The sequence below is a fragment of the Marmota flaviventris genome, chromosome 15 (genome assembly GCF_047511675.1).
Source record: "Marmota flaviventris isolate mMarFla1 chromosome 15, mMarFla1.hap1, whole genome shotgun sequence".
Taxonomy (NCBI): Eukaryota; Metazoa; Chordata; class Mammalia; order Rodentia; family Sciuridae; genus Marmota; species Marmota flaviventris.
The window spans coordinates 17,305,032-17,326,998 of NC_092512.1; the positions used below are offsets into that span (position 1 = coordinate 17,305,032).

General features: G+C 48.4%; 1 protein-coding gene across 1 annotated transcript in view; it reads right to left on the reverse strand.

The window, feature by feature from the left end:
- The window catches only part of Zhx2 (zinc fingers and homeoboxes 2), a 161,687-nt gene that overhangs the window by 24,195 nt on the left and 115,525 nt on the right, over positions 1-21,967 (reverse strand). The window lies entirely within an intron of this gene.

Sequence of the window (21,967 nt, forward strand, 5' to 3'; positions counted from 1 at the left end):
TGAGTCCCACTGAAGAGAGAGCCTTAGGGCAGAACAAAGAACTTGCCTTCAAGAGCTGCTAGGTTGCTGGGCATAGTGGTGCACACCTGTAATCCTAGCAGCTATGGAGGCGGAGGAGGAGGATAGTGAATTCCAAGCCAGCCTCAGCAACTTATCAAGGCCCTAAAAAACTCAGTGAGACCCTGTCTCTAAGTAAAATACAAAACAGCCTGGGGATGTGGCTCAGTAATTAAGTGACCCTGGATTCAATTCTCATTACTTAAAAAAAAAAAAAAAAAAAAAAAGCTGCTAGGCCCACACCCACCTGCTGAGGGGCTCAGGTGACAAACCTGAGCAGGACTTGGGAGAGAGGTGTTTCCCCTGGCCAGCACAGAACCTGGCCCTCCAACATGGGAGCACTGGATGTTTCAGGCTGGGCAATTCCCTCAGCAATGTGGGGTGAGGATCTTTCAGGGATGAGGAGAGGACATGGGAAAAGCAGAGGGTGACGGTGTCTTTTTGTCAATGTCACTGCAACTGATATATCCAGTCTCCATCTCCACATGAGCTTCAACCTCTTGGTTTCCCCTCTGGAACCTGCTCTGAGCCTCAAAAGCTCGTCTCCACCAATAGTCCTGCCATCTCTCACTTGAGCCAAGGTCTCTCTGCCTCCCCCACACAATCAGTCAGCATCCTGTCCACTCTGGCTTCAAAGCAGACCCAGTGTTGATCCTGCTCACCATTTCCACCTCTCTCCCCCTTGTCTAAGCCACCATGTCTCCAGCCTGCATTACCATGACAGCCTCCTGTGGTCTCCTATTTCTTCTCTCAGGAGCAACGCAGGGAGGTTTCGAGATCAGAGATGGTTCATGTTTCCCCTTCTGCATGGAGCCGCCTCCCCCTCCCCATCAGAATGAACCTCTGTTCCTTTACAACAGCCTGCAAGCCGGGCATCTCTGGCCCATGCTGCCCTCTGCCTCTTGCTCACATGGTCCAGCTGCTCTGCCAGGAGCATTGCTTTCCTTCCCAGCCTCTGTTCTATTCCACTTGCTCGTCTCAGGGCCCCTGTGTTCTACTTCATCCCGCCTTTCCTGACCACCACCACTACATAAGTGATGCCTCTCCTGGCCCCTATTTCCTCATTTTGTTTTCTTCAAAGTGCAGTTCAAGGGTAACCAGTTTGTTTATCTGTTTTGTGGTGACGAGGGAGGGAGGGAGTGAGCGTCTACCGATGTGTTTGTGTCTCCTTCCAGAACAATGCTGCCCAGTATGGCAGCCACGGGCCCCACATGGTTCTCTGAGTTTATGTTAATTAAAATGTAGTAAAATTAAAAATTCAGTTTCTTGGTCATACTAAGCCACATTTCTGGTGCTCAAGAGCCACGTGTGGCTAGTGGACGTGGTGCTAAGTAGTACAGAACATTTCTACCATTGTATGAGATGTTCTAGCGGACGGCAAGATTCTAGAATAGCTCTCTAAGGCAAAAACCTTCCACCGTGGTTTCCCCAGATACTAGAACAGGGCCCATCCCACATGTTTTCTGTTTTGCATAAATGTTGCCACAGATTAGATTAACTGCAGGAAGGCTACCTTGCTCACGAAGGCCAGTAAGGGATGGTGAAACCTCATGAACGTTCAGTTTTGTGTGTTTGCCTGGTTGTGTGTATGTGTGCTGGGGGTTTTATGAATGGAGCAACCTTGTAAGGGAGAGATCCTCAAGTTCTGCCTGGGGAACTATTGACACAGCAGAATGTGGCCAAATTTGCCCCATTGGCTAAGGAGTTTGGGATATTTGTTACAATTTTCAAAAAAGAAGCAGCAAAAGGAGACTTTTTTTCCCCTGCAGAGTAAATATTTCAGGCAGCAGTGAGTACCAGAGAGAAAGGACCTTTCTTATAAGAAATGCCCATATTCAGAACAATTGAAATCTGTTGACAAGTGAGCCCACAAGATAAGGCAATTTTGGTGGAACATACTGGAACATCTCAGCGTTTCAAAAACTGTGGGTTTGAACATATCTCCTAAAACTTACTTGGCAACCAGGCAACCAGACTAGGTTGACCAGAAAGGGAAGGAAAGAAGGAAAGAAACTGGGGAGGCCTCAGAACACATAAGGCCTTCATCTCTCAGGGTCCCCTGGTGGAGGCATAAGAAACACTGCCCTTGGAAGCATAATCGTGGCATGACCAGGGGCTGAGTGTCTGTGGAGCACAGCACGGGAGCATCTATTTGAAAGGCTGCTGTGGGCCACCAGTAAGGTCAGGAGCAGTTCTGTGAGGCCTGGCACTCACCAGCATTAAGGCTGAAGTGTTTGGGGCAAATTCTTCATGTTTGGATACTCACTGGTCAAAGTTGGCAAAAACAAAAAACGGATAAACAAGTCAATGTATGAACAAGATGGTAAGACTGAATGCCATCAGCGTCCCTTCCATAATGAGTAGCAAGTGTCCTCACCGGCCAGCTCCGAGTGGCAGATCTTGCCCTGGGCCAGCTTCCCAACAGGTCTGCACTGGGCACTGGCTATCGACGCCAACCTGAAAACTGTCCACTTCGAGGGAGCAGGGAGTTGTCCCTGCCTGTGGTGGAGGTTATCCAAGTCAGAAGTGAGCACAGTTGAATATCCTGAGACCCAGGCAGAGGGGAGGCAAGAAGCTTCCTTTATTCAGAACCATGGTCTGCGCTGGACCTTTCTGTCTGGGAGTCCCACTCCTAGGAGAGCCAGGAGAGTGACCAGCATGCGTGATGTGGAAAGAAAACAAAGCACCACAGACACTCTGGCCTCCTTGGTATGTTTCTGACATTGACTCAGTTTCCCTTTCATCCACTATGGCATCTGCATATAGCATTTCCAAAGAAACCCAACCACGAATGAGAAATGACAAAACCTTGTTAGCGATTGTGACTTGGGGGGTGGAGCAGAGCCTGGGTTCTGCATCTGTGGCTCCGGGTGAGATAAAGCTCTCAAGGAAGCTCCCTCCCGCTGCATCTCCTCCCCACCCTCATGTCCAGAGACAGAGCGGTGATTTCCTGACCTTTCCCTACAAACGGCCTGCAGCCCCCTGGGGAAGGAAAAATGGGTCAAACTGCTAGACTAGCTCCGGGAAACTCTTCTCAAGGTGGGTGACATTTGCCTGGAGGTCTGTGTGGGGGAAATGGCGGGGTGCTTGATCTCCTGAGGAAGGAGAGGAGTCCTGCTGGAGAGGAGCCTGCAGCTGGGGGTCTCCAGCCCCGGAGCGCAGAGGTGGTGGGGAGCCGCGGCCTGGGGTGCTGGTGCTCAGGAGTGCCCAGCTCCCTGCGGATGGCCTCGAAGATTCCACCTTGGGCTTTGACAGGACACCACTTCTCATTTCAGAGCTTTCCACTGGGGCTGTCAGAGGAAATAACAGGGCTGTCTTCAGCCTTTCAAAGGAAGCATCTTGTGAAGACATCAAAGCCAGAAAGGGTGCTTTTAGCTTTGCGAGGTCTTCCTACAGGGCTGTTAACAGATTCCGCCTCAGTTCATCCACGTGGATCTTTCTTTGGGAAGGGTTGTTTCTTTATGTTTTAAAACCACAACATGACCCCTCTCTGAAAGGAATACTGATGGGCAGGTGTGTTGGGGGATGTGGTGGTTGGGGCGGGAGGAATTTCTCAGCTCCAGATTCCCAGCTCTTCTCTTTTCTCTCTGTCCTTGCTATTATTTTTTTTCATCTGCTCGAAGGAAGTTGTGTTTGGAAGGTCATTGGTGACCCTGAGTTCATTCCCAAGTTTTCTGATTTCTCCCATCCTCCCTTAAATCTAAATTTGAATTTTGGGGGTGGGCCTCTGACATGGTTCCCAAACCATCACATATCACCTGCAGAATTTTGCGAAAATACCCGTTCCCGGGCCCCAGTCCAGACTCATTAAACCCAAACATCCAGGCACAGGTCCCAGGATCCTGTATTTGTAGCCAGCAGCCCATGTGACCCTCCTGGGCAGCCAGGTTGGTAGCCGGGCAATGAGACATCACTTGACCTCTTCCACTTGAGAGCTGGTTGGGCAAAAGCCAACTCTGTCCCATGAAGATGCAGAGATGTTGTGAGTGGCATTTTTGATGCAGCCGACACTAGAGGTAGCTGCAGCTCCCTGTGGGGCTGTGGGGTCACGGGAGTGGAGAACTCCCAAGGGGAACGATGAATGATTCAGAGGACCATGTGGAAATGGCGGGGGGTGGGGGGTGGGGGGCGGGGAGAACTGCACAGATAATGATCTCCAAAAAGAATAGAATGCAGAACGTGGGAATTCAGTAACACAGGATCAAACAGCTCCGCTACCATAGGAGCCACTGCAGAGGGGCTGGTGGTTTGGTGGAGATGAGCTTTAAAAAGCTGTTTCCTGTTATCTGTGTTTTTTTATATTGCTAGTTTCTCAAGCAACACATTTTTAAAAAGAAAAGGGGCTTGCTGAGCTGGTCAAGCCTAGGCAGGATAGCTAAGGAAAGCGTCATTTCCATACAAAATCATTACTCTTCCCACAGCTGCAAATGACGGCTATGATCTCCATTTTACAGACAAGGAAACTGAGGTTCAGTGTCTTACACAGGACAAGGAGTCTCCGCTCTCTACCTTTGCTTGTCACAGTTGTCTACTGGTGACAATTCCACTTCCTGATACTGGGTCTAAAAGTTAAATTTCTCACACATTGCTTGTGGCCTTCTCTCACTGGGAGCGTTCACAGGAGTCAGACTTCATTGAATTGTGATGCCCTTCAACTTGCTGCTCTGAATTGTTCCTTCATTAGGCAGAAAAACGCTCCCATGGTCCCTCCTTGTTGAAAAAGCTTGGTGAGTGGAAATGGACGAAACGAGGTCTGTGGCTACTTCCTGCCCGTTAGCATCATCATGGATATGAGCACACAGGGCTCTGAGAGGAGGCGGGCTCTCCGGCCAGTGGTGGGATAGAGATGGTGGCTTCAGACAGGGTAGCCACTGAGGGGCGGAGAAAACCAGCTACATCTGAGAAGGCAAACCTGTCCCAGATGTGAGCCCAGGGTTTCTCCTTTACTCAGAAACACTGGGTCCCAAGGCACAGAGCCTTGCAGCTCTTCAACAGGTCAGCACATGGCCTGCGGGAGCCTTGCTCACCTTCAGTGCTCACCTGGCTAGTGAAGGTCGGGCAGATTGGGGCCAGCCTCTGCAGTTTGAATCCTGGCTCTGTCACTACTAGTGGAGGAGTCCACCTCTCTCTGGCCACAGCCAGGCTGCCCACTTCACAGCCCCCAAACCCATACATCACCTGGAACACCCTAGATGTATACACTAACTCACCACGGCCAGCCTTGGTTCCTGTAGTTATAACCCACAAGGTTGGACCGGATGAGTCCCTAATGGGTGACTTGGACGAGTAATCTAGCATTGGTGCAGAGGGGGTTGGCCAATGTGTTCAGATGTACTGTTCTACTGTGGTCCCCCACATCATCCTTGGCTGCCAACCCTGTAGAAGGGGCTGTGCACTTACATGAACTCATCCCCTGTGCTGTTTGGAGCTCTTTTTGTTCATCTTTTGTTCTTGCCCATTGAATTTTCTATGGAAACTGTTCCAATATCTTAAATGCTCACAACTTTTTCTGTTTCAGAGGAAGGTTGTACCTTGATTCTTACTGGGAAAATCAAGGCCATCTGATCAAGGTCACAGATCAACATCACTTTCTTCCTCATCTCCCCACATCTCTTCTCTCCAGCAAGACAGAGGGAGGTAGTGGGTCTCACCATGAGAAGGCTAATCCCCCACCTAGCCTCCTTCCTCTCTCTCATCAGTTCTCTCTGCTATTGTCTCCCTTCATGGGTCACCTTCCCTCTGGGGAAGCATCTCAGTTTGCCAGTCCCCTAAAAAAGTAAGCAAAGCAAGCAAACAGGAAGAGTGAGACTGAATTTCCCACAATGGCATTATTCTATCACTGACTGCAAATCATTATTCCAACTCTTGCTTTCTGTGTCTTCTGGGTGATAGAGTCATTATGCCTTTGGGGTCTGGTGCCACCACTCACGGTCATGTTACCCTGGACAAATTGTGTCAATCTTTCGAAGCCTTGACCTTTCCATTTCCAATTTGGGGAGGAAAATAGCACCCACACCAAGGGGTTGCTGAGAGTCTCTAGTGAGAAAATTTGCATAAAATATTCAGCTCGGTGCCTGATCTGTGATGATGAGCTCTGAGCTCACAACACAGGGTACTTGTTGTTAAGATGATTCACCATCAGATTTTCTCAAAGGAAGTTTGCAGTGGACACTGCTCTCTGCTAGTCTTACTGCATGGTTCAGCCATTACCTGTATGGATTCTGCTCTCCCTGCCTAAATATTCCAAATTACTGACTCTGGAGCAAACTGCCTTCCTTGATATCCCTCCCCCAGGCTCCTCTGGGCTGTGTCCTGGTCCTCTTGGCCATTCCTTCTTTCCATTTTCTGCTCTTCACAGGTGCATCTCCATGCCCTTGACTCCTTCTCATCCTTCCCTTCATCTTCCTTGGGGAACTTATCATCCGAAAGCTTGCAGATGCGTTCAGATACCTACCAAGCTGACCTCCCTGGCCCCACTCCTTCCTCCAGAGTCCCAGGCTTTCCTTCCCAGACAATGGCTGCCATCAAGAAGGTAGGATGGACCAGAGGGATTTGTAACTATGCAAAGGCTTGGGTGGCCACTTTTTGAAAGCTCACTTTTAAACAAGGCCAAACTTCATGAAAACCAAGGAACATAATATATGAACAGAACATGGATAATCCATTCTCAGTCCAGTAGAGAACAGACTCTCCTAGGCGTCCCTGAAGGAGAACTTGGCAGAGGCTGGGCTGGATGGCTTGTAGCGTCCTCCAAGCACATACTCTGCATCCATGACCTACTAGGATCTTGTGCACCTTACTTACATTTGACACGCTGAGAACCAAGTTTGTCTTGTGCCTCCCAGACCTGGACTTTCTAGAATGGTCCTTATATTAACAAAAGTACCAGAAGCTACTGTTGTTCAGGCTGGGATCCTGGATTCTTCGTGCTCCTCCATTTCCCCCACCCCCTTTTATCTGTACCCTCTGACGCTGTCCTGTAAGCCTCCTCATTCGTTGTTCCTCTGCTCCAGGCGGGGTCTGCCTCGCGGTTTCCCTCCCTACCTCATGGTCGGGCCTGTGGGAGGCAAGCATGGTCTGTCCAGCATCCTTTCCCTCCTCTTCTGGCAATGTCTGGGCAGTGTTTCTAGAGGAAAGGCCCACCCACTCTGGGCACATGTGGAGCCCCAGCAGTGTGCATGTGACTGGGTTCAGATCAGGAAGAACATCATGTCCTCCAGGAACCATGACCGATTAAGGAATGGGCCCCCATCCAAGTAGAGCAGTTGGAATCAGTGCCATTTCGTTCTGGGGCTTTCATTGGAACCACTGGAAATAAAAATATGCTCCTTGTCTGGAGGTGTTGAAGGGATCAGATGTAAGCCCAGAAGTGCTACTGGTTATCTTGTCACCGCGATCCGTGTGGAGAGAGGCAGAGAACGGGCCCTGGTAACATCCCACTGTGTCTGAACCCAACAGACAATGGCTTTTCCATTGTGCCACTTTGTGAAAACTAGCTGGATGGGGCTTTCTGTCTCTTGTGACTGAAAACATCCCAATGGACCCAGTTTCGGCCCACTTCTCCGCGGCTACCATGTCTTCTAAAAGAGCCCTTCTCACCCTTTTTCTGCCACGAAGGCCTGCCGGGTGCCATGGCCACTTGCAACTCTCTCTCTCAGGTCCCTGCCATCCTAGTTGTGCTGGCTACAATTCCACACCCTTCTCTCTCCCTTAAAAAAGAAACTCAGAACATGAGTGGGAGTGACATTTTTATAGATAACCTTGTGTACTTGCTAATTGAGAGAAACAAGCCACTGACAGACTTCAAAACTTTATTTTTAGCAGCAGATTTCTTGCTGCCACATACCTCACAATGGACGCCATCACCGAACACCCTGTTCCTACATAGGAATCCGATTGCGTCATCTCTGTCTTCAGAACCTCCCTGGGAGTACTGGGAGCAAACTGAGAGAGACGCTTCTAACCATCCAACTCCACCACAACACCCCGTTCCCTTGCTCCAACATCCCGGCATTTGTAAAGTGAAATACAGCAGAAGACTATTCTTTTTCTTTTCTTTTCTTTTTTCCAAGAGACAAACATGAAACTTGGGAAAGAGAACACATTTTGTTCATTTGTTCATTCATTCACTCATTCAGGTGTTCGTGCTTGAGAGCCTTGCTGTGCCAGACTCTGCTTTGGATACTCAGGGAACAGACTGTGAGATTCCTGCCCTCCAGAAACCTACTGTCTAGGAGAGGAAGATGGAGAGAAAATAGGAAACAAAGAACCTACAGGCAGCAGGAAGTGCTATGCGGGTTTTTTTTTTTAATTTTATTTTTTAAAAAAGACATGCTGATGAGACCTACTGTCAGTGAGATAGCAGGGAAAGTCTTCTGCAGTCAGGCCTGGGGTGGGAGCCACATGTCAAGAAAGAGCAGCCTTGGCAGCCAATGGCTTTCAATGAAAACAGAAGAGGAGCCTCACTTACCACTTGGGACATTTCACAATCACTGCAGAATAATTTTCAATTATTATATTATGTTCAAATATTATATCATGATGTTATAATATTATTATAATTATAATACTAATATTCTGTTAGTGTTTAAAATCCTATTCTTCCCAAAGATACTCTTTTGAAAGGTCTTAAAAAGCTTCATGGAGGGGCTGGGGATGTGGCTCAAGCGGTAGCACGCTCGCCTGGCATGCGTGTGCGGCCCGGGTTCGATCCTCAGCACCACATACAGACAAAGATGTTGTGTCTGCCGAAAATTAAAAAATAAATATTAAAAATTAAAAAAAAAGCTTCATGGAGAAGTACAATTTTCATTTTCCAACATGAAAACATAACTCTTCAATGGCTTTATAATGGAAAAAAGTTTTTCCTTTTCCCTACAGATGAATTGAGAGGAGTCCTAAGCCCTATGGCTCTGAGAGTCATCTGTAAGTGCAAGATCAAATATTAGGAGAAATTTTAGTCTCAGAGCGTAGTTTTTAAAAAGTAGGCAAGAAGCAGAAGTACAGCATACATTTTTTGGGAAGTGGTTAACATAAAGCACTGTCTTTAAAGTTATAAATCAGGACGTGGCACCCTAACCGACTCCTTAATGAGAGAAGTAATGCAGAAAAGCCAGAATCAACTAGGTCCAGGAGCTCTGGAGTGGGAACAGTGAGGTCCATTCGTTAAGGGTAGTTCATGAGATTTGCTAAGAGACAGAATCTAAGTATGGTGTGAGGACCCCAAATTTTGTTCTCAACATTATTGTAAGACTTTAATGGGCTACCTGCCTGGGGCAGGTGGGTGACATTTCTCCCAGAAGGTTGGAGTGATAGATTCTATAAAGTGGCTGCATGTCCTGATGTCATGGTGGATTGGGATGTTTTGAGCTGCCTGTTAAGTAGGGTGGGTGAGTCCACAGCTCTGCAATCAGGACAGAGCTAGGTTTAAATTGAGGCTCCATCCAGCCCTTTCCATTGGTGAGACATTCCACCTCTCCTGGTCTTGGTTTCTTCATCTATAAATCTGGGGCTAATGCCCACCTCATAAGATAGCTGGTATTAGGTACTTGCAAATGCTTAACAAATGGTAAGAATGTGGACCAAGTAAAATCAGCTCCAGGATGCACCAGAACCACGAAGAAATCAGTGTGTTAGGAAATGACAGCTGATCACAATGGCTCACGACTACATTCAAAAGAAACAGCCTTCATGTGAGTGTCTGCCTGGGTTTCAAATCACAGATCTGTGACATGTAACACTTTGACTTTCCCTCTTTTCCTGGGCAATAATCTTGAAAAAAAAAGGAAGCAACAGGATTAAAGATGAAGACATATTTTGAAACAGCTGATCCCTGATGCTCTCATCTTTTCCAAGGCAAAGCATTCTTTCTCCTTGTAGGAAGAATCATAGCAGCCACCACCTCGTACAAGCACAGCCACCCACACACCCACACACAGAGAGCCAGGGCTGGAGAAGACTGATGTGTTTCTAAAGTGGAAAAAAAAAAGTCTTGCTGAGACAGAAACAAGAGGGAATCAATTCCGGTTTTATGTGTCACATACATAAATAAATAAGGCGCTATCAAATGTTTAAGATGGGCCTACTCTGATTTACAATCCATCAACTTCTGCTATCAAAACATTTAGCGAGGCTGTGAGACTACAGGGATTTGTTATATTGACAATTCCCGGTGTAACCTTTTCATTTCTCTCCTTGTGGGGATCCGTGCACACTCCATCTTCCTGGAGCCAGGAGGGGAGGGAGATTTCTGTGTTCCCCAAGCAGGGAGCAGGGTGAGACAGGGCTTCCTTTTTCCCTCCCACTCCCAGCCCCAGTCCCCAGACCATCCTCTGCATCCCCAAACCCGCAGCTTTCTCCTAACCCCTTTCATCTCCATCTAGATAAAGGTTGAGGGTTCACCCTCCTTCTCTGGTAGAAGGTCTTCCACAGAGCCATTCACCCAAGCCAGGGACACCCTGACAAAACCACACAGGTTCAAACCACATCCAAAGGCTATGCTTCTGCATCTCTTTGCCTTGGTCCTAGGGTGTGGGAGGCTGAGAGATGGCCCCGAAGATGCCCAGGTTCTAATCGCTGTAACCTGGGAATGTCACTTTGCATGGCCACGGGGCTTATGACAGTGTGAAGGCTCTTGAGATGGAGAGACCATCCTGGACCATCCAGGACACAAGAGGGAGGCAGGAGGAGCTGTGACTACAGAGGAGCGACCGGAGATGTGATGCAGGAGCAGATGTGCCCCGAGGCCCTGCGAGGACAGAGAAAGGCAGCCACAGGCCACGGAACTCAGGTAGCTACTGGCAGCTGGAAGAAGTGAGAATCCTCCCCCAGATGTCCAGAGGACATGTCCAGGGAATCCGACCTTTACTGACCCCAGTAAAAGAATAAATGAATGATTTTGTGAGCCACTAGGTTTGTGGTGATCTGTTTCAGCAGCCACAGAAATATAAACACAGTGGGGATGCTGAGCCTGGTTGCAGCCTGTGGGATTCCTGAGGCTCTGCCCCACCTCAGGAAGCTCCTCCCTGCTTCTAGAGGCCCCTCCCACCAGCCCTGGTGATGCTGAGCCCCTGCATCTTAAGATTCTGCACAGAGCTAGAACTCCCACAGGACCCACCAGGCCCAGGCCACTGCTGCTGCCTTCAGCAGCCACAGAATTACCACAGCTGGGATGATTACCTCTGCTTTGGATCTACCTCCAAATCAGGTTCAAGATTTATAACCTCGTTCCCCAGGGCTACTGCCCTGGTCCAAGTCACCCTCGCCTCTCCTCGGGGTCTCCTGCCTGGTTTCTCTTGGCCTGAGTCATGTCCCCTCTGCTCCCCTTCATTTATTCTCCAGGAAGAAAAAAATGTGAAATAAAAGTGGGAGTCATGTCTGCTGAATATGCTGGTCCTCAGGCCACACCACAGAGTCATGGTACCAGAACCTCAGCTTGGGACAAGCTGTCTCTCAAGTTCTCCTGGAGATGCTGATGGCAGCTGGGTGGCAACCCCTGCCTGGAGTCTCCCAGAACACAGGGAGAAATGACTAGGTGCCTGCTGGATACCCTGGCGACACCCAGGGGTTTAGACACCTGCTCTGGGGGGTTGGAGGACTTTACCCTGAGGCTGTTAGAACCAAGCCTGTTTCTCAGTTGACCTAAGAAATATCTTCCTTGTCATTTTCCAGGTCTACAGTGAGGATCAAATGTGATGATAGGGGCAAAGTGGCGCATGCTTTCTCTGGTCTCCTCCCTCTCTCCTTCCTTCCTTCCTGTTTTTAAAGGCCATATAAGTGATGATTTTTGCTATGGTTACAAGGTGTCCCACCCCCCTCAGTTCATCGATTGGAAACTTTATCCCTGAATTCATGTGTCAATAGAATTTGGAGGTGAAACCTTTGGGAGGTAATTTGTATTACATGAAGTCATAAGGGTGGGGCCCCACGGTGGCATTGGTGGCCTTTTAAGAAGAGGAAAAAGAGACCTAAGCTAGCATAACTTCTGTCTCACTATGTGATGCCCTCTGCCATTTTATGAAGCAAAAAGATGATCCCGACCAGATCCTGGTACCATCCTTTTGGACGCCCAGAGCTGTATGACATAAGTTAATCACCCAGAGATAGGGAGAGGTATTTAGTTGTAGCAACAGAAAATGAAGTAAGACAAATGTCTTGTGGTAGGTCACTAAACGGTGGCAGCTTTGTCTCTGGGCCCAAGTCTAACAGAGAAAAATGTGAGGTCTCAGGCACAAACTTCAGCTTTTCCCACACAGCCAGCAGGGCATCACACCTGCGTAAAGGCCCGTGGTTCCTGGAGGGTGCAGGTGTAGGCTCCTGTGTATTGCTGCACCCTGATACTACTAAATAGCTTTGGTCAGGCAGGGCAAAACCCAGAACTGTAACCTGGACACAATTCCCTCAACCTCATTCATTTTGTAAGTGAGGAAACTGAGACCTGTGAGGTGCCATGGCCCACACAAAGGTATCCAGGCTGGGGGGCTTTTGGCATGGCCTCTGGTATCCCATTGGAAGGTATGCCCTCCTGGATCTGGAGTGGCCCTCATGCCAGGAAGAGTAGTCATGCCTGCACAGGGACCAGCTTTGGGCTGAGAGGATGATGGTTCCGGTTGACCTTGTTGGTGTGATGTCCAAGGTGGATGGACCAAGGAGCAGGGTGCCCCTGTGCCAGCCACCGCTCATGGGCCTGACCATGCTCCTGCACCTCTCTTACCCCTCTTTGTTTTTTTAGAAGGGTTCTGAGTGACATGCTTAGCATGGAGCAGAAAATGGGAAGAAAGGTCTTTTTTAATGACTATCTTCATCATGAAGGCAAAATTCTTCCCACGTCTGAACAGTGTGGAAGGGTTCCAGGAAGGTACCATTTTTATTTAAACTTGGAAAAGAACCTTGGGGGCTGCCCAGGGTTTCACAACACCTCTTTCACATTTCTAAGCAGTTCTGTCAGCTGCTGCCCTTTTGCAGAAAACCACCATCTGCTTGATCCTTTTGGCCAACAGACCTTCCGTTTCTCTGCACCATCGACAACAGCGGCTCTGCTGACAAGAGGCAGCAGCCTCAGGTCCACTGTGCACCGCAGCACAAAGCTTTTTTACATGCACCCACTTGCAGAAGCCTCATCACCTCGAGGAGCAGAGCAGGAAATACCAGAGCCTCTGTTTTCCCCTGAGGCCACAGAGGCTGTGAAGGTTTTCTTCAGTGATCCATCTCAGAGCCTCCATTACACTTGCTCTCTGCTGGCAACTTCCGGTTTGCACAAATGAGTAACAGGAAGGCTGTTACCTTCCTGTTGTATAAACGGGAGATAGAGTGCTGAGCTGACCTGGAGACCAAAGCCAGATCCGCCTTTGACCCCCGTGGTTTTAAACAGTATTAGTCAATAACAAACAACCACATGGCATCCATAGCTTTTTATACGTTAGATTTGGACTAGCCCCTGCTGTATTATCTAGGTCATACTGAGAGAGTGCCAGCTACAGGCACAGAAGGGCAGGAAGCAAAACAATATTGAGTAGATTTTTTTTTTTCAGACAGGAGAGACATGACTTTGTAAGCACAATGCTCCATCCTTTTCCAGAGGAATCCCCAACTGTCAGCCTTAATGTACTAATGCACTGTGACTCCGGGAAAGGAAGCTTGGCCAGCACATGAAGAGACACATGAAGATACACGTTGTTGGAGATAAAGAGAAAACTGCACTGAGGGGATGGGGGGTTACTTTCGGGCCGATGGAGTGGATAAGAATCATCAAGGGGCACTTGCTGATAAAGGCGGGAAGAGGAAGAAATTCCAAGTCACCATGCCCAGGGTCATGGGAGAGGAGTTGGAAAAATGCTGTAATAGCTAGCTTGTGTGATGGAGGGACCATCTCCGAGGTGAAAGGCTATGTTGGCCTCCCCCCCTTCATTTGTTTCATGGGGGAAATAACAGAAGTGATTACTCACAGATGGTTGTGGGACTCAAATAATACGGTCAATTGAAAAAAGTGCATAACACAATTTGATGGCTGGAAGCCTTCGGTTTATGTTAACTATGAGATAATAAGACCAACAATAACAACAACCACAGTATTACACACACACACACACACACACACACACACAGGCCTGTCTTTATGACAAATCCAACTCTTCCCAAGCCAAGATGATCAGCTGGCTTCCTCATTTCTTCTCCCACACTATGGGGATACCAAGTGCTCTGTCGCTTGGGCTGACAAACACAAAGTCACCTTGAACACTCTCTGGGCCATCTTTCATGGTTGACCAGCATGTTCCAATGTACCTCCTGAGATGGTCTCTCTCCCTCAATGAGTCTAAACTCTATTATATGTTCATAACATTCCAGATAGTTCCACAAGAGTCCAAGCCTTTATCACATCTTGCGTGGATTACTGGGATGGAATGATATTCTTGCCTTTTACAATGTATTAATCCAGGTTTTATTACCATAATGAAATGTCTGAGGCAAGCTACTTGACAATAAAAGAGGCTTATTTTGGCTTTCAGTTCTGGAGGCCCAAGGTCAAGGGCCTGTATTTGGTGATGGCCTTTTGGCTGGCAGTCTCAGGGCATCACATGACAAGAGACAGCGAGTGCATGGGCCTCTGTGAGTCTCTTTTGGTCTCTCTCTTCCTATAAAGCCACCAGGATTCAATCATGAGGGCACCAACCTAATGACCTTATCTAATCACTTTTCAAATTTAATCCACCTCTAAACTCCAAGTCGGATAAGGTTTCCGCCCTCATGATACCTCACGAGGGGGGTTAAATGGCCACACAGAAGCCGTGGGGCTCTCCAACCATTGCACATGCTCTTCCCCATTCCAGCGTGTCTTGTGCCTGCTGCCAGGAAGTTTGTCCCAGTCTCTGACTTTTCCCATCCCCCTTTCCAGGCATGACCTGTGGAGCCTCCCTGTTTTCCACCAAGTCCCTCCCAACTCATCCCTTGAACTCTCAGGTCTCCTAAGTCACCGATCCAAGGCTCCTTCCCAGCCCCACAGGCTCTTCTTCCTGAACCTTCTGCTCCACAGGCTCTCTGCCTCTACCCCTCACTCTTGCCAAATATCTGCTGACCACTTGCCCATGGGGCTTCTGGTCTAGGCCTGGGATGGACAGTGAACAGAGCAGAAGAGTTTCCCCTGACAAGCCAGAGTCCCCCAAAGCAGGGCTGTTGGCTCTTAGATGCCCATGGTGGGACGTTCTTCCACTTGCTTGACACATATCCCAGCACCACTAAGTGCCAGCCCCTGTCCTGGGGCAGGGGTGCTGGGAGGAGAGGGGGAGCCGGGCTTGGGGCTTCCTCTTGGAGTTTAGTTCTAGTGGAGGGAAGAGAGCATCAGGGAGGCGCTGATAATGCAAGTTTGCTGATGGGGACTGAGGAACGGAGCCAGGCGGGGAGAGGGCAGGGGAGGCAGGAGCACCTCTGGGCCCTGTCTGGGCCTACGGAAGCCACCGCTGGGAGAGGGCTCAGGTGTGTGGTAGGAACTGAGGGGTGTCAGAAATGCCTGTCTGTCTGCCTGCCACCCAAACCTGCTCTCTATCTCCACAGCCTGATTCCTAAGGCAACAGGACGTGGAGCCACCAGTGCTCATCCGTTCACTCATGATGTCACGATGTGACCAGGTCTCAGGTGCAGCTCTAACTTGTGAAGCTGCAAAGGTGAATAATGTCCCCTAATGCCGTGGCAGGCTGAGTAATGCCCCCCCACCTGCCCAGAAAGTGCCCAGGGCCTGATGCCTGGGACTCAGGAATTTTCTCCTCTACCACATAAAGGGCTTTGCAGACGAGATTCAGATGAGGATCTGGAGTTCTGGGACCATCCTGGCTGATCTGGGCGGCTCATGTGCCAGCATTGGTGTCTACTTAGGAGGGAGGCAGAGGGAGATTTGCAAAGAGAGAAGGCTGCGAGACAGAGGCAGATGGAAGCAGGCAGTGACAAGATGCCCAGCTGCTGATCTGAAGATGAAGGAGGGGGCTGAGAGCCCAGGGAACGCTGCTGCAGATGCTGACCGAGGCCAGGAAACCATCCTCCCCCAGGGCGCGGGGGGTGCCGCCTTCCTGTACCTCGCCCCCTGAGGCCCTCCTAGGACAGCTGGCACAAACTGGAGCACAGCTCAGCCGGCCTACAGGTGGTTCAGCACCATCTGCACACACCGTGGCATCAGGCCATGGAATTCTTCTCACGTTCCCCACCATCCTGACCCAGCGGCTGGACAGAGAGCAGCATGGCCTTTTAAAGACTCAGTTACAGCAGCCATACCGTCTGGACTCTCCAGGAGCTCACTACCCCGCCCAGAACACAGTCTTTAAGAAACCACACAACTAGTACCTGGGGACAAGGAGACACCCACTGGACAGGATGACTTTCCCAGGGAAGGCTTTTCTCCAGGGCAGGGCTCTCGGCCTTTGCTCCACACTGTGGGCGGCAGGGGAAGAGTTCAAGTAGCCTAGTGCTCCGGCCACAGCTCCCACCCATGAAGCCCGATGCTCTGTGAGTGGGGACCATAAATGTATACATGTTTAAAAAGCTCTCAGAGGGTTCCGATGCACAGTTTGAGAAGCACTGGTGTCAGGCCAGCCACTTCCCAGGAAATCTGAGTTGGGGTGCCCTGGGTGTGGCTTTTATGAAGGACATTCTGAGATGAGCGATCATTTCTATTCTGTTCCCCCGAAAAGATGTGTTCATAAATCTGGGCTGTTGTCCCCTCGAACAGTTGCCAGGAAGCCCTGTCCTTTCTGTTTGTGTCCCCTTCCCCCACACCCATTGCCCTGCTAATTGGGACCATAGTCTCCCAATTGACCTTCCACTCTGTCCCTGTCATTGGCTCAAGAAACAGATCATGGCATGCCACTCATTCCTCTAAAGCCCTCTCTGGCTCCCCAGTGCTCCCCAGACTCTCCAAGTCCCTTGGTTTGTCTTTACAGCCTGCTGAGCAGGGCTCCCCTCCATCCTAGTGTGTGCTGGCTCTCTCTGAACCTGCCCCGCCCTCACCCACCTCCAGGTCTTACTTTAGCTGTTCCCTCTACCTGGAATGACCCTCTCTCCAAAGTCTTCCTATCAAAGTCTTGCTCAAATCCTTTCTCCTACAACCATCCGTCCAGATTCCTCAGTCAGATCCTTTACTCCCTTCTCTACTCTCAAAGAACACGACTGGAACTCTTTGCTGAGGTCTATCCATTACCTGTGCAGGTGTTTGCTCCCTCAGTGGGGGAAGAGCTTACTTTGAGCCAACACCTTGTCTTTGTCATCACTGTGTCTTCCACGTGCTGAGCATGGGGCCTGCTCTGCAGGCGCTCAGTCAGCACCTGCTGAATGTCAACCACCTGCCATGACTTCACCCTCTCCCCAGCACACGCCCTTCGTGCCTGTCACAATGTGCAAAGGTCAGGCCCACCAAGAACCTCATTCAGCAATTATTTGACTTGAAGGGGAACACGTGCCGAGTCTCACCCAAGTCAGTTTAATTCACTCCAAAGTGGTCTTGGAGTAAAGACCCTAATCTCAAGTGCCGAGAAGCCAGTCAGATACTGAGACTGCTTTTTTACAGCCAACTGGGACAATTCCAATGGGATCCCTCTTTTCCTCTCTCTAGGAGTTCTTATTACAGCCGACAGTCATCTTCTCTATATTTTTCTTAATAATAGGATGGTGCCCACTCCCTTTCAAAGGAATTGATCTCCTGTATTCTTAGCAGCAGAGGTGATTACAGCAGTAACCCTCAACACCTTGGAGACCACATCCCAAGACATGCAAGTACCCCGTCACTTAGGATCAAGGGCCACAAGACATGGGTATGTTCTATCTTCTACTTTCTCTGTCTGGTCATTGGCTGTTCATTGACTGGTCAACTAGTTTGTTCATTCATTCATTCATTCATTCATTCATCCACCCATCAAAAAAAATATGTAATGAGGGCCTGTGTATAGCTTCACGGTTCTGGGTTTGGGGACTCCTGCACTCTGGATCTTATATTTTAGAGCACACCCTGCTCTTACCTAGGCCTGGATTATGACCCTGATAGAGACAGACTAGAAAAGAGATAGCATGAGATCAGGCTTTGGCACCAGCTTACCTTTGCTCACCACCTTTCATAGGTTGAATTGCATCTTCCCCTTACAAGATATATCCAAGTCTTAATCCCCAGCCCCTCAAAATTTAAATGTATATGAAAATAAGGTCTTTATAGAGGTAACCAAGTTAAAACCAAGGGTATAGAGGTAACCAAGTCCAATATGACTAGTGTCCTTATAAAAAGGGGAAACTTGGATGCAGAGATAGATAAACAGAGAAGGAAGATGATGTGTAGAGACAGGAAGAAGATGGCAGCTATAAACCACCTTCAGAAGCTAGGAGACGGGTGTGGAAAGATCCTCGTCTAAGACTTCAGAAGGAGCAGGGCCCTGTGGGCCCCTTGATCTTGAACTTCTAGCCTTTATACTGGGAGACTACAAACTTCTTCCCAGCTTGTACTTTGTTTTGGCCACTGTGGGAAATTCATATGCCACTCCTTGGAGTCAGCAGCTGGACCACCCAGAGGCGACCATGCTTGTAGGAAGCCCAAGCACCTACATGGAGAGATAGGTGCTCAGCCAGTGCCGGATATTCTAGCCCCATCTCAGCTGAGGTCTCCGAGACAAACTGGAGTGTAGATGAGCCATGACTGCTGCAGTCTGATCTACTCAGAGTTTTAAGATATGATAACAACACATTTCTGTTTGCAAATCCAAGTTCTGGTGTAGTTTTATGCAGCTGAATTTAACCAGAGCAGAGGGGACCTAAGAGTCCAACCAGGTGCTTAAGGAGATGCTCTGTGTCTGGACTTGGAGTCTGACAAGGCCTGAGAGATACTGAGGAAAGGTTGAGGGGCAGGTGGAGCCTCTTGACTGACTCTGTTAGGGGGATAACAGGCAGAGGCCCAGCAGCGCCCCCCAATACTACTGAGAACAGCTCTGTGCCAGGTGGTCCTGGGGGGTCTTACTTTACCATCCCTTGGAAGTTTCACAGACAGGAAACTGAAGCACGGAGACAATGACTAACGCACCAAGGACCAGAGCTAGTACGCGGCAGAGTTGGAAATTTAGATGGAAGCTCCTAAGGCTGGGTTTTTGAAGGAAGCCAAAGGAATCAAAGCTGGGGTGACTTGACCCAAGAAGAAGGAGCCAAAGTGAAGCCCAGTTATTCCAAGGATTCCTCAAAATGGCTGCCACATGGTTCACCTGGCAAGCCTAGAAGGTTCCAGCCACCAATCTGCAGATCTAACAGCTTCTTGATTCCACAGGAGCAATGGCTGTGCAAGGCTCTGCCAAGAGTTTTCTGTAGGACCGAGAGATTGACTCTCGACAAGCCCCAACATCTGCTGACTTTGTACATGGATATATTTAGGGGGAGAAGAGTTTTTCTTTCAGTTTCATAACACTTAAAAAAAAATCCCGCCTGTCCTATATTTTTTTCCTTTCTTTCTTTTTTTTATGGACTCATAAGTGATGTTGCCATTCTTTCCATAGCAACACACTAGGAGACTGGCTCTGTTTTGCTGGGAGAAGTCTAAGGAGGACTCAGGAGGCAGGAGAAGAAAATGTTGGGTGGTGTTGGGAGACATTTCTAAAATGTCAACACCCAAGACCAGTGCAGGAGAGGCCTCTAGTCACTCTAGTAGACAGAGCTGCCAGGGTCATCTCAGCTGTCTGCTCCCGTCCTGCATGGAGGGGACTGTCCATGACTGTCCTCACCACTTCCTGTTAGTATCAGTTCATCTCTATTTTTCCAGCTTTGTTGAGGTGTAATTGACAAATGAGAATGGTTTGTATTTAATGTGTACGACTTGCTGTTTTGATATAGGTACACACTGTGACATAGTGCCACACTGACACTAACCAACACAGCCATCCTCTCATGGAGTCACCACCGGCATTAACATCTGTGGGTCCAGACCCTGGGGGAAGTGGGGGTGGGGAGGGAAGGAGGAAAGCTAGCCTGTCCCTCTGGCTTTTCTCCTATCCCCTCCCCTACTCCACCTGGCCAGCTCTTTGACATAAGTCATCTCCTTTTACCCTCGCGATGTCCCTGTGGCAGGGACATTCCTATCTCTATCTCCTTAGGAGATTTTCTGAATCCGAACCCGAGAATCCAGAAGGTACCAGCTCTAAAAGCAGGCAGCTGGTTGTAAAGGTCAGTGTCTGTGGTTTGGTACCGTCCACTCTGCCTCCATGGAGCTTAGCCAACTGGGCCTGCAGACCAGAAGCCAGCACCTCCCCTCGGGGTGACACGCGTCCATCAGATCAATCCTGCCCTTGTCTTGCAACGTGACCTCCTGCCTCTCATTTCTATCCTCCGAGAGCCTGCTGCAGTGAACTGGGGGCATGTGGCACACAGAGACAGGAAGTCATCCAAAAATAACATTTCTGAAGACGACGCAATGACACACAAACAAACACAGTAAAAACAAACTACCACAGAGCGTAGGATTCCATGTATGTGACATTGGGGGAAGGTGACAGCACAGAGACAGAAATCAGTGGTTTTCAGGGGCTGAGGGTGGGGGAGGACTCGAAAGAGCACAAGGGAATTTGAGGGATGATGGGATGGTTTTCTATCTTGATTTTGGCAGTAGTTGTTCAACGACATGGTTTAAAAAACTCATAGAATTATACATAAAAAACAGCACATTTTGTGGTATGTAACGTATTCCTTGATTTTAAAAAAGTAAAAAAAAAAAAAAAAAAAAGAAAAGAAAAAATCCCCACACTCCAAAACTTCAAACCCTTGGATACATGTGACAGTATATTTGATAATCCCGACTGTTGTAAAACGAGTTGTTAACATATAATTGACAAATAAATAAAAATTGTATGGTCATCCTGTGGTATCTGTGGGTAACTGGTTCCAGGACCCCTCATGGATACCAAAATCTGTAGATGTTGAAGGTCCATATATAAAAAGGTGCAGTATTTGCATAAATCCTACACATAACCTTCTGCTCACATCTAGATGACTTGTAAGACCAAACCCACTATAAATGCTATGTAAGTACTCATACTTAAATTGTTTAGGAAATGATGACAAGAAAAATAAGCCTGTACATGTTCAACACAGATGCAATTTTCTTTTGGAATATTTTTGAGCCACAGTTGGTTGAATCCATGGACACGGAACCCAAGGATATAAATGCTGTTTGCACATCTTTAAGATGCACGGCCTGAGGCCTCTCAAGCTACAACAGGAACATTTACAAAGACACGCAGATGATATTAACACTGGCTGTCGACAGGTGTAGGCATTACTTATGATTTTTATTTTCTTTTTGATTTTCTTCCACAATTTCTACAATAATGTGGATTATTCACTTTAGAATCAGAAAAATGGTTTTACTTTGATTTAGGGGAGAAAATCTTGGACATGCCACAAATCTCAACCCAGAGGCAAAATCTGACAACATCAATCACCTCTGAGGATTGTCACTATGATTCAATAAGACAATGGATACGAAAGTACTTCATAAATTTCAAGATAAAGCTACACAAAGATGCAGCTTGACTAGTAATTACAAGTATCTTCTCAGAGCTGAGAATTTCTTCCTTTCTTTTTTTGGTACCAGGAATTGAACCGAGGGGTGCTTATTCATTGAGCCACATCCCCAGCCCCTTTATGTTTTACTTTGAGACAGGGTCTCATCAAGTTGCTTAGGGCATTGCTAAATTGCTGAGGCTGGCTTTGAACTTGCAGTCCTCCTACCTTGGCCTCCCAAGTCACTCTGTCATTTCTTAATCCAGTGGTGTCCAATCATGGTGCCAAGACATGCTCATGTTAGTAAGAGCTTAGAGTTAGCATATGACTGGGGGGAGAGAGAGAAAGAGAGAGAGAGAGAGAGAGAGAGAGAGAGAGAGAGAGAGAGAGAGAATATGAGCTAGCACTC